Below are 9877 nucleotides of genomic sequence, written 5' to 3'. Positions count from 1 at the left end.
ATCTCCAGACTCCCTTCTTCCCTACATCCTGGAGGGAGACAGCTCAATTCCCTTTTCTCTCTACCAGCTCTACTTGGGGAATGAAATATTGGATTATGGCAGAGGTTCTCAAATAAGAAAGTGCTTGAAAATTGCCAGGAAGTTATTTAAAATCCAGACTTGCCTTCTGTACGCTGTGTCTCTGGGCCCAAGCTGGGTCGGGGACCCCATTTCCAGGGCTGAGCCTCAAATGCACAGTATAGTGAATTTCCACCAAGAAGTTACATCTGTAATGACTCTGGCCAGTCACACTGGGAAGCGAGGAGAAGTGTAGACAGTAGAGAATCAGGGTCTTCACAGTCCTGGGGATGGAAGCAGGGCCCCTGGAGAAGATTCCACCACCCATGAGCCACTTCTGCTTTCTCATTGTCTGGAGGCAGGGAAGTCCCCTTCCTATTCCATGGGGTCCTCAACAAAATGAACTGCACATAGAAGATGCCCAACAAACATCCTAAATGAATAAATGATTCATATTTTGAAATTAAATTCACAATGGTGGGCTGGTTGCTTATTTGTAACCGAATATATTGAGAGTTAGAGAAGGCAATGGCACCCCATTCCAGTACTCTTGCCTGGAAAATCCTATGGATGGAGGAGCCTGGTAGGCTGCGGTCCATGGGGTCACGAAGAGTCGGACATGACTGAGCGACTTCACTTTCACTTTTTACTTTCCTGCACTGGAGAAGGAAATGGCAACCCACTCCAGTGTTCTTTCCTAGAGAATCCCAGGGACGGGGGAGCCTGGTGGGCTGCCGTCTATGGGGTCGCACAGAGTTGGACACGACTCAAGCGACTTAGCAGCAGCAGCAGCATATTGAGAGTTAATGTTTATGTTAAGTGTTAACGTTTCTATAGGCATTGATTGTATCTGTGATTTGTGTTAATCATGTTCAGGCAGTACTGGGTGGATATAATAAAGAAGTTCTGGAACATCTTTGTGGAGCCTGAAAATCCAGATGTTGGCTGAGATACATCAGTACTTCCTTGATGCATTTTCAGCACCTTCGGGGTTTTGAAGGCAAGGCAAAAGAACTTGGTTTTGAAAGTTTGGATAACATTTTCAAGTATTGGAACATCTCATCTCTTCTAAATATGAGTGTAACATCGTGTTCTCTCCAGCCTCAGACTTACTTTCTGTGTCTTAAATGTGTGTCTCTGTATCTAAGAATCTCTGTGCTTTACCACAAATGCAGAACAGGGACCACTCGGCAGAAGTTGTGAAGTATGCCTCTGCCTTGGGAGACCCGGTCTGAGGCAGTGTGACCAGCCCAGCAGGCCTCAGAGGGCCTGGGGACAGCCCTGCAGGGTGGTCTCCCAGAAGGCCAGCTGGTATCACTCAGGAAACTGGACGGATATGGGGCCAACTCAGGCTGGGGACTTGGGTTCTGTTTCTCCGTGTTGCAGCCACAGGTCTGTTCACCTGTTTTTTTGTTTTTTTGTTTTTATTGCAGCCAAATCCTATTGCAGAAGGTAGTGCCCAGAGCCCTTTGCAGACTGATGGAGTGCAGTCATCTGCTGGTGTTGTTTGGGATGGTCCCCCTGCGTCTCCCTTTGCCTGGTCATTTCTCATAACTCATCAGCCAGAGCCTGACTGGCCCAGGAAGAACTCTTCTTCCCCCCGGGCCAAGCTCTGTCCTCTTACTTATGAAAATTAATCAAACCTACAGATGCGGTTTTGCCTTTTACCCAAGTCCAAGTACTTAATTTTCTCAGTTTGAAGCTGCAGAGGGAATTCCCAGGCCAATTTTATCAGGGTTGCTTTGCATTGAGGTGCCTGTGTGGCGTTGAGCAAGATATCTTTTTCCATCTTCCTGATTTTGTTCCCCTCCGTGGTAGGGCTATGACAGAAATTGTCCCTAGATGGTGTCCCCCGGAGCACCATTAACTGTTGGCACTGTCACCTCCGTCCATATTATAAGGGGAAACTGACCCTATGATGAGAAATCAGCCTACCTTTAATGTGCTAAGGTTCTCCACAGGAAGTAGAAAGGGCTGAAAGCTTAGTCAGGGGCAGCACCTGCAGTAGCCATGGTTTGATGGGTCTTAAAAAAAGCCGTGAAGTGCAGGTCAGGGCTGATGATAACCAGGGTAGATGGGGTTTTTTAAAAAGAACTTGAAAAAGAATAGACACATGCATATGTATAACTGAATTACTTTGCTGCACACTTGAAACTAATATAATATTGTTCATCAACAATACTAAAATATACAATAAAAATTTAAAATATGAGGGGGAAAAAGAAAAAAAAATACAAATAAGCAAATGATCAATTTGTAACTGAAATTTTTAGCACTAAAATACTGGGATTTTTTTATGGAATCTATGATTAAGATAGACATTATGATCAATAAAAATATTCCACACTCTAAAAGATAAAATTAAAATTTTTTAAATTACAAAGATGTAGGCTACCTCTTCTAGTTCTACATCAAGTTTAAAAGCACTGAAATGAACACAGATTTAGAAAACAAGAATAATACATTTAAGTACACAATCTTATGTTGCTACTGTTTATGCACTAAGTCATATCTCACTCTTGTGATCCCAAGGACTGCAACCCACCAGGCTCCTCTGTCCATGTGATTTCCTAGGCAAGAATATTGGAATGAGTTGCCATTTCCTACACCAGAGGATCTTCCTGACCCAGGGATCAAACCTGAGTCTGCCGCATTACATGCAGATTCTTTACCACTGAGCTACCAGCAAATCCCTTATACCAAGGCATCATTGTGTTTCTACCCATGAAGTGGAGGCTCTTCGGGGCAAGTGGGAGAGAGTGGAGGAGAGTCACACATAGCCGATCCTCATTATTCATGGATTCCATTTTTACAAATTCACCTTCTTGCTAAAATAGATTTGCAACCCCTACATCAATACTCACTTTGATTTTGTGGTCATTGGTCTACATGCACAGGACAGGGAAAAATGTGAGTCACTCAAGTCGTTCCCAGCTGAGGTTGAATGAAGGGTCACTCTGTCCTCTTGTCTCAGCTCATCCTGCAAACAGGTATCCTTTCCATAGTCTCTTTAGTGCCATGTTTTTTGTATATTTTTGTGTGTTTTTGTTGTTGTTGTTTAAAAGGGCCCCAAGCATAGTGCTGAAGTGCTGTCTGGTATTTCTAAGGGCAAGAAGGCTATTAAGTGACTTATGGAGAAAACACACACTAGATAAGCTTCCCTCAGGCATAAATTATAGGGTTGTTGGCCATGAGTGAGCTGTTGATGTCAATCATATATACGAAATGAGTTTCTTTAAACAGGAACACACATAAAATGAAATTATGTATTGATCTGTTGACAAAAATATCATGGATCAGAGGCTCAAAAGAACCCAACCCAATCTTTCTGTATGAGCAATAGTTCAGCATTTGAAAATTCATTGTTCACAACACCTATATAGAACATATATATGCACGCTAAGTTGCTTCAGTCGTGTCTGACTCTTTGCGACTCTGTAGACTGTAGCCTGCCAGTCTCCTCTGTCCATGGGATTCTGCAGGCAAAAATACTGGAGTAGGTTGCCATTCCCTTCTCCAGAGGATCTTCCCAACCCAGGGATCAAACTTGTGTCTCATACATTTCCTGCATTGGCAGGTGGGTTCTTTACCACTAGCACCACCATAGAACATAACTAGTCACAAATAATGACAGTCAACTATGGTTTGTTTCATGCATTGGATGAAAAGAGAATAGAGCCAAGGGTAGCAATATTGACATGATAGAGAGAGGAGGAAGAAGGGAAGGAAAGGATGCTATGAAAGTGAGTGAGTTACAATGTTGTCAGAGACAGTAACTTACTCTCAACTTTAGCGTCTGCCTCTGATCCCAGTTTCCAGGCTTGGATACCAAGGCCTTTGCAGGGCTTGGGGTCAGTGCCTCTGATGGTCTTCAGTGTGTAGAAGTGGGGATAGAGGAAGACAGACTGGGGTGGCAGTTCCTAGGGGCACTCACTAGGTACGTGTATCTCAGTTCCCTCCCTCCTGACCTTAGGGGTTCATCTCTTCCGTCCTCAATACCTGGAAGTTTTATTCTGACTCTGCCAGAATCTAGCCTCTAGGTACTTCCCTTACTCAGTCCAAGACCTGGGGCCTTGTTCGTCAACAAGTCATTCAAATATTTATGAAGCAGCTTTGTTCCTCTCATCTGACCCTATTCCACGTGCTGTATTAGTGATCTGTTGTTCTACAACAGATTTCCCTCAGCTTAGCAGCTTAAAACAGCAATAATCATGTAGTAACCCTCACAGTGTCTGTGGGTCTGGTTTTGAGGTGGCCTGGCCTGGCTCACGGTCTCCTGTGAGGCTGCAGTCACAAGTGCTGCATTGTCTGAAAGCCCATCGGGGCCTGGAGGACCCTCTTCTGAGGTGGCTTTCCCTCCTGGCAAGTCCATGCTGGCTGTTGGCTGGAGGTCTCAGTTCCCCAAAGAGCTCCTTGAGCATCCTCATGACTCGGTATCTGGCTTTCCCCAGATTGGGACTTCCCTGGTGGCTCAGATGGTAAAGAATCTGTGTGGGTTCAATCCCTGGGTCAGGAAGATCCCCTGGAGAGGGGATTGGTGACCCACTCAAATATTTTTGCCTGGAGAATTCCATGGACAGAGGAGCTTGGCAGGCTCTAGTCCGTGGGGTTCCAAAGAGTCAGACACAACTGAGTGACTAACACTGTCACTTCTTTTTCCCCAGGGTGAGTGATCCAGAAACGGGAAAATTGTAAAGGCCTTTATAGACTAGCCTCAGGCATCACACATTATCACTGTGCAGTCAGCCGTCAGTCAGGGTAGGAGGGCTGGAAAGGATCTGTGGAGCCATCATGTAGACTGGCTGCCACGTATACATTCTAATTTTCCACCAAGCTTTGCAAGGTGGAAGCCCATTTTTAGGGGTGTCTCTGTTCTAGACAGGGCTTCCCTGGTGCCTCAGATGGTAAAGAATCTGCCTGCAATGTGGAAGACTCAGGTTTGATCCCTGGGTTGGAAGGATCCCTGGAAAGATCCCTCTAGTGGCAAGCAAAACCCACTCTAGTATTCTTGTATGGAGAATTCCATGGACCAAGGATCCTGGTGGGCTACAGTCCATGGGGTCACAAAGAGTCAGACACAACTGAGTGACTAACACTTTCTGTTCTAGGCAACAGGAAACAATACAGAAACACACTGACACTTATGAAATATCTATTCTAATGGCTTTCAAGATGCAGACAAGGAAAAAATAGGTTTTAAAAGCTGAGGTGGATGAGCGTGCAGATCCCAGCCCTCCTTTCTCATGCTGAATTCACTCCGAGTGTTCTCTGCTAGGGAAAAAATTTCCTTCCACCTGAATTGTAGGTTCTAAACAGCTTTTGTAGCTGCTATCCTGGGTGTGAGCGGCTGTACCTAACCTTGCACGCAGGCTGCTCCTAGAAGGGTGACTTTTTCTTTTAACTTTGCTAAACTTATCTGAGACATTGTGTTCATGATGACAAGCATGGGCTATTCCTCTTAATCTATGAAACTGCTGTATGATAAGCTAGAACTACACAAGTGATATTTTCCAAGCTAATTGCATTGTAAAGGGCAAAGGTTGTGCAGGCAGCCTTGGCGCTGGAACTGGGGAAAATGGACTTTGAGAGGTTAGTTGGAAGGGAAGATTGTAACATGTCAGAAGTGCAGAGCACAGTGCTGCTTAAATGGAACGAGACAGTCAGGAGGATGCTCGTCGGATTCCAGGGGTTCATCATCTATCCCAGGAATCCGTTTCTGTTGGCTCAAGGCGGGGCTGCTGATGGGGCTCCTTAGGTGAGGTAGCCAGAATCAAAGCCCAGTGATGAAATAGTCTCTATTCTAGAGATAACTCCTCCGAGGGCGTTGAATGCAGGATGAAGCCTTAGCTGATTAGGCAGGATTTAAAGTAAGGAATCATTGTCTGTGGTTCAATTTGAGCTTCGCTCATCCTTGTGTGAGAATGTCTGTTGGGGGTGGTGTGCGCACATGCACATACACAAAGATACACACTCACATCACACACTCCTTTCAAGTGCGGGCTGCCCATACCTCCCCCTTCACCATCCTGCCACGAACCATTCCTTTTGTTTTTTATTCAGAGCCTCCGTTCATGGAGTCCCAGTTGCCATGGGCAGCCCCCGCACCATCCTTTGTGACTGTAGTGAGTTACGGTGACTTTGGTGCTACTGCCACCACTGTCATAGGTACAGAACTATGGCTCTAATGGGCCTGGGAATCAGGAACTGGGATGGGATGCCAGCCTGTATGGCGCTCAGGCTCTGCTCTGCACCCCTGACTCTGCCACCTTCAGAGTCAAGGCACACTTACCTCCACAGGGCTCTGTTCCTTTCCACCCCTCCCTGTCCTGTGCTCAGAGTGATCATGGTAATAAATGAGAGAGTGGGATATTCATTTATCTAATTTATTGGTGAAGATGCTGTAGCAATGGAAAGAACACGCAGATTTGTGGGCAGACCTAATGATTAACACAATGACTTCCAGTCAGGGGACATTTGGGGACTGTGTCCAGGGAACTTTTGGCAGTGTCTGGAGATGGTTTTCGTGATTGGGGGATGGGAGAAAGCTGTTGGCATTACTGGCAAAGGCCAGGATTCCTGCTACCCGGCCTATAGTTGATAAGAAGCCCCAGAGCAGAGAATGATCTGGCCCAAATGTCAAGTGTATGAGATTGAGAAGCATGGTGCTGATGCATTGAGAGGTGACAGATGGAAATGGGTGATACCAATCAAAAGAGTATGAGTTGGGCACATGCAGCCTTCTTAGTATGTAAATAGAGAGTGAAGGACGTGCTTTGATCACATGCGATAGGGCAGCTTTTCACTTGCCAGTAGCCCAGTATGGCTACCAGGAGCTGAGGCCAGCCAGGGCCACGTCTATGGGCCGCTGACAGCAGCTCCAGAGGGACCTGTGCATTTGTGTGTTTAGATCTCGGCCGTGGTGTCACAAAGCCAGCTACACCCTTAAGAGGGTCTTGGGCAAAATGGAATTGTGTGGATCTTGAAAGAGGTTGGACGTGTGTTCTCCAAGGTTCTCTCACTCTGGCACCATGCTCTCCACCTGGGCAGAGCAGCAGCTGCACAGTGAGAGTTTATATACTAAAGTAATATGTATTCACTGTGGAAACTCTAAAAAGGAGTGAACAACGCATTTCCCTTTATTAGGTATTTTGTGAGCACCTGGGAAGCCCCTAAGTGTTCAGGATGCGGGTCAACTGTTGGGGTTGCAGGTCAGTTTGTAGACCTTGGAGCTTACATTATACATGGGCCTGCTTGTGGTTAATGGATTCAGGAAATAAACCTTTTCAGGAGATGAAGATAAAGGGGGTCATGAAGCCACCTTAGACTCGGCCATCAGCATCACCCCTCTGAGGAGGTGACATGAGCTGAGACCACAGGCTTGAGAAGGAGGAAACCAGCCAGTGGTGGGAGGGGGTGGGCGGGTGCAGGGGGAAAGCGCCATGGCCAGGACAGGAAGAAGGGTGGCGTGGCTGGATGTGGTGAGCACGGGTGAGATGGGCAAATGGGCAAGAGAAGGAAGAGGCTTGGGCCAAATCAAGTAGACTTTGAAGGTCAGGGGAGGAGGATGTGTCTGAGAGAGGGTGATGCTTCTGCCTGCTGGCGGGGGGCGTCACGGTGGACCAGAAGAAGGGTCGGACGGAAGGGGGAACTGACGAGGTAAGATTTGCATTCGCATGAGCGAGAGCTGATGAACATTCCACCCAGGGAATGTCAAGGGAAACAAAGAGAAGCCATGACTTTGGGATACCTTTTAGAGGAAAACTGATGAGAGCTTCCTGGAGATCAACTGGTCCAACTTCCTTCAAGAGTCCTTGATGGAGACCCCAGTCCTTGATGGAGCCCCTTTGGTCTTTGAATGAAGCTCACTGTTTCCCAAGGGGACACATTACTGGGTGGGCTGGACCCATCTGAAAGAAAAGATGTTCTTTTTCTTAATTAATTTTTAGTGAAGTATAGTTGATTTATAATGTTGTGTTAGTTTCTAACATATAGCAGAATGAATCAACTATGTGTATACATGTATCTCTTCTTTTTTGGATTTCCTCCCTGTTTAGGTGACCACAGAATCCTGAGTAGAGTTCCCTGAGCTATACAGTAGGTTTTCATTACTTATCTGTTTTATATATTGTGGCATATATATGTTAATCTCAATCTCCCAGTTCATCTTGCCTTCTCTTTTCTCCTTTGTATCCATATGTTTGTTATCTGTATCTGTGTCTCTATTTCTGCTTTGCAAATAAGATCATCTAGTTAGCAGATTGGGCTTCCCAGGTGGCTCAGTGGTAAAGAATCTGCCAAAGCAGGAGACGCAGGTTCCATCCCTAGGTTGGGAAGATCCCTGGATGAGGGCACGGCAATCCACTCCAGTATTCTTACGTAGACAATCCCGTGGACAGAGAAGCCTGCCAGGGTACAGTCTATGGAGTTTCAGAAGAGCTAGACATGATTTAGCAACTAAACAGAAGCAACAAGTGAGTGGATTAAACATGCATGATGAGTGAAAGGGAGGGATCCTGAGTCTTTAGGGTCTTGTCCTGAGCAACTGGTTAGAGTTAATGTCATTTTCTTAATTAAGAGAGGCTCAGGGATACCATACATGAGCAATTGAAAGCCCATTTTGGGCATCTGAAGGTTGAGTTGCCTTTTAGATTTTCAGTGGAAGCATCAGATAAGCAGTGTTTAGTTCAGAAGCTCAGCCAGGAGAGGTGGATGTGGGATCCATGGGCACAGGGGGGCCATATGCAGGGAGAAGACGCAGATGAAGACCCCACACGGGGCTGCAGAGTAAGCTAAGGAAGGAGCCATGGTTGGGGGAGGAGTTGGCCAAGCAGAGGGACTGACCCACTAAAGTGTGGGTTCTGGGCAGCACCCACTGCTAACAGGAGATCAGGAAGGACAGGGCCCTCGGAATGACCTTGAGTTTGGCCATGTAAAGATTGATGACACTGGTGAGAGTAGATTCATGGAGCATGGAGTAAAGGCCAGGCAGAGGATGGTAGGCAGAAGAGGAGGGGGCAGAGTGGACGCTTTGACAGAAAATACAGAAGAGGCCAGTAAACCCAGCCACAGCCCTTCCTCCATCCCCACCGTCCCCTCAGACCTTCTCTCTCCTTTCCCACTCTCCAGCTGTATATTATTATGTACTTTCATACATACAACCTTTTAAAAGCAAAACTGGATTACTCTGGACACATTATTTTGAAAGCTGCTTTCACTTAATCATACGGTTACCAAGCCCGAGATCGCCACACCGCAGGCCAATAAGTTGAGCACGAGGTGTAGGGACAAGGAATAGCAGCTTTATTCAGACCGAGAAGATGGTGGAGTACTGTCCCCATCTTGCTGGGGTTTGGATGCTAGTTTCTCTTCTAGAGCAAAGCGGGGCGGTGAGAAGATAAAAAGAAGTTGGCGCTAAGTTGTTGCAAATATTTCTTGGTTCCGGTCAGACTGCAGGGGATGTGCTAATTTCTTCTTTCCTGTAGTCATTCACAGGTTGACCAGGTCAGGATATTTCCTGTGAGCTAACCAAAGATATTTTAGCTTAATGTTCAGGCATGGGAGGTAGGGTTCCCAGAGGTGGGTTATTATGTGTACATTAAGCTATTGGGCTTCCCTTGTAGCTCAGCTGGTAAAGAATCTGCCTGCAATGAGGAAGACCTGGGTTCAATCCCTGGGTTGGGAAATCCCCTGGAGAAGAGAATGGTTACCCAGCCAAGTATTCTAGCCTGGAGAATTCCATGGACTGTATAGTCCATGGGGTCAAAAAGAGTCAGACACAACTTTTACTTAAGCTATAGGCAGCATCCTTTTAGAGACTGCT

General features: G+C 46.3%; 1 protein-coding gene across 6 annotated transcripts in view; it reads left to right on the top strand.

The window, feature by feature from the left end:
- The window catches only part of SYK (spleen associated tyrosine kinase), a 109460-nt gene that overhangs the window by 36516 nt on the left and 63067 nt on the right, over positions 1-9877 (top strand). The window contains exon 2 of one of the 6 annotated variants that reach the window (XM_070795177.1): positions 8112-8151. The exons of 4 other annotated variants lie outside the window; for them this stretch is intronic. The gene's annotated coding sequence lies outside the window, so the exon portion shown is untranslated. Of the gene's footprint in view, positions 1-7560; positions 7714-8111; positions 8152-9877 lie in introns of those variants that run through there. One more of the 6 variants, XM_070795178.1, reaches the window with a different exon arrangement.

This window comes from Bos indicus, chromosome 8, assembly GCF_029378745.1.
Source record: "Bos indicus isolate NIAB-ARS_2022 breed Sahiwal x Tharparkar chromosome 8, NIAB-ARS_B.indTharparkar_mat_pri_1.0, whole genome shotgun sequence".
Taxonomy (NCBI): Eukaryota; Metazoa; Chordata; class Mammalia; order Artiodactyla; family Bovidae; genus Bos; species Bos indicus.
The sequence above is the reverse complement of the archived record's forward strand: the minus strand, read 5'-3'. Positions and strand labels throughout refer to the sequence as shown.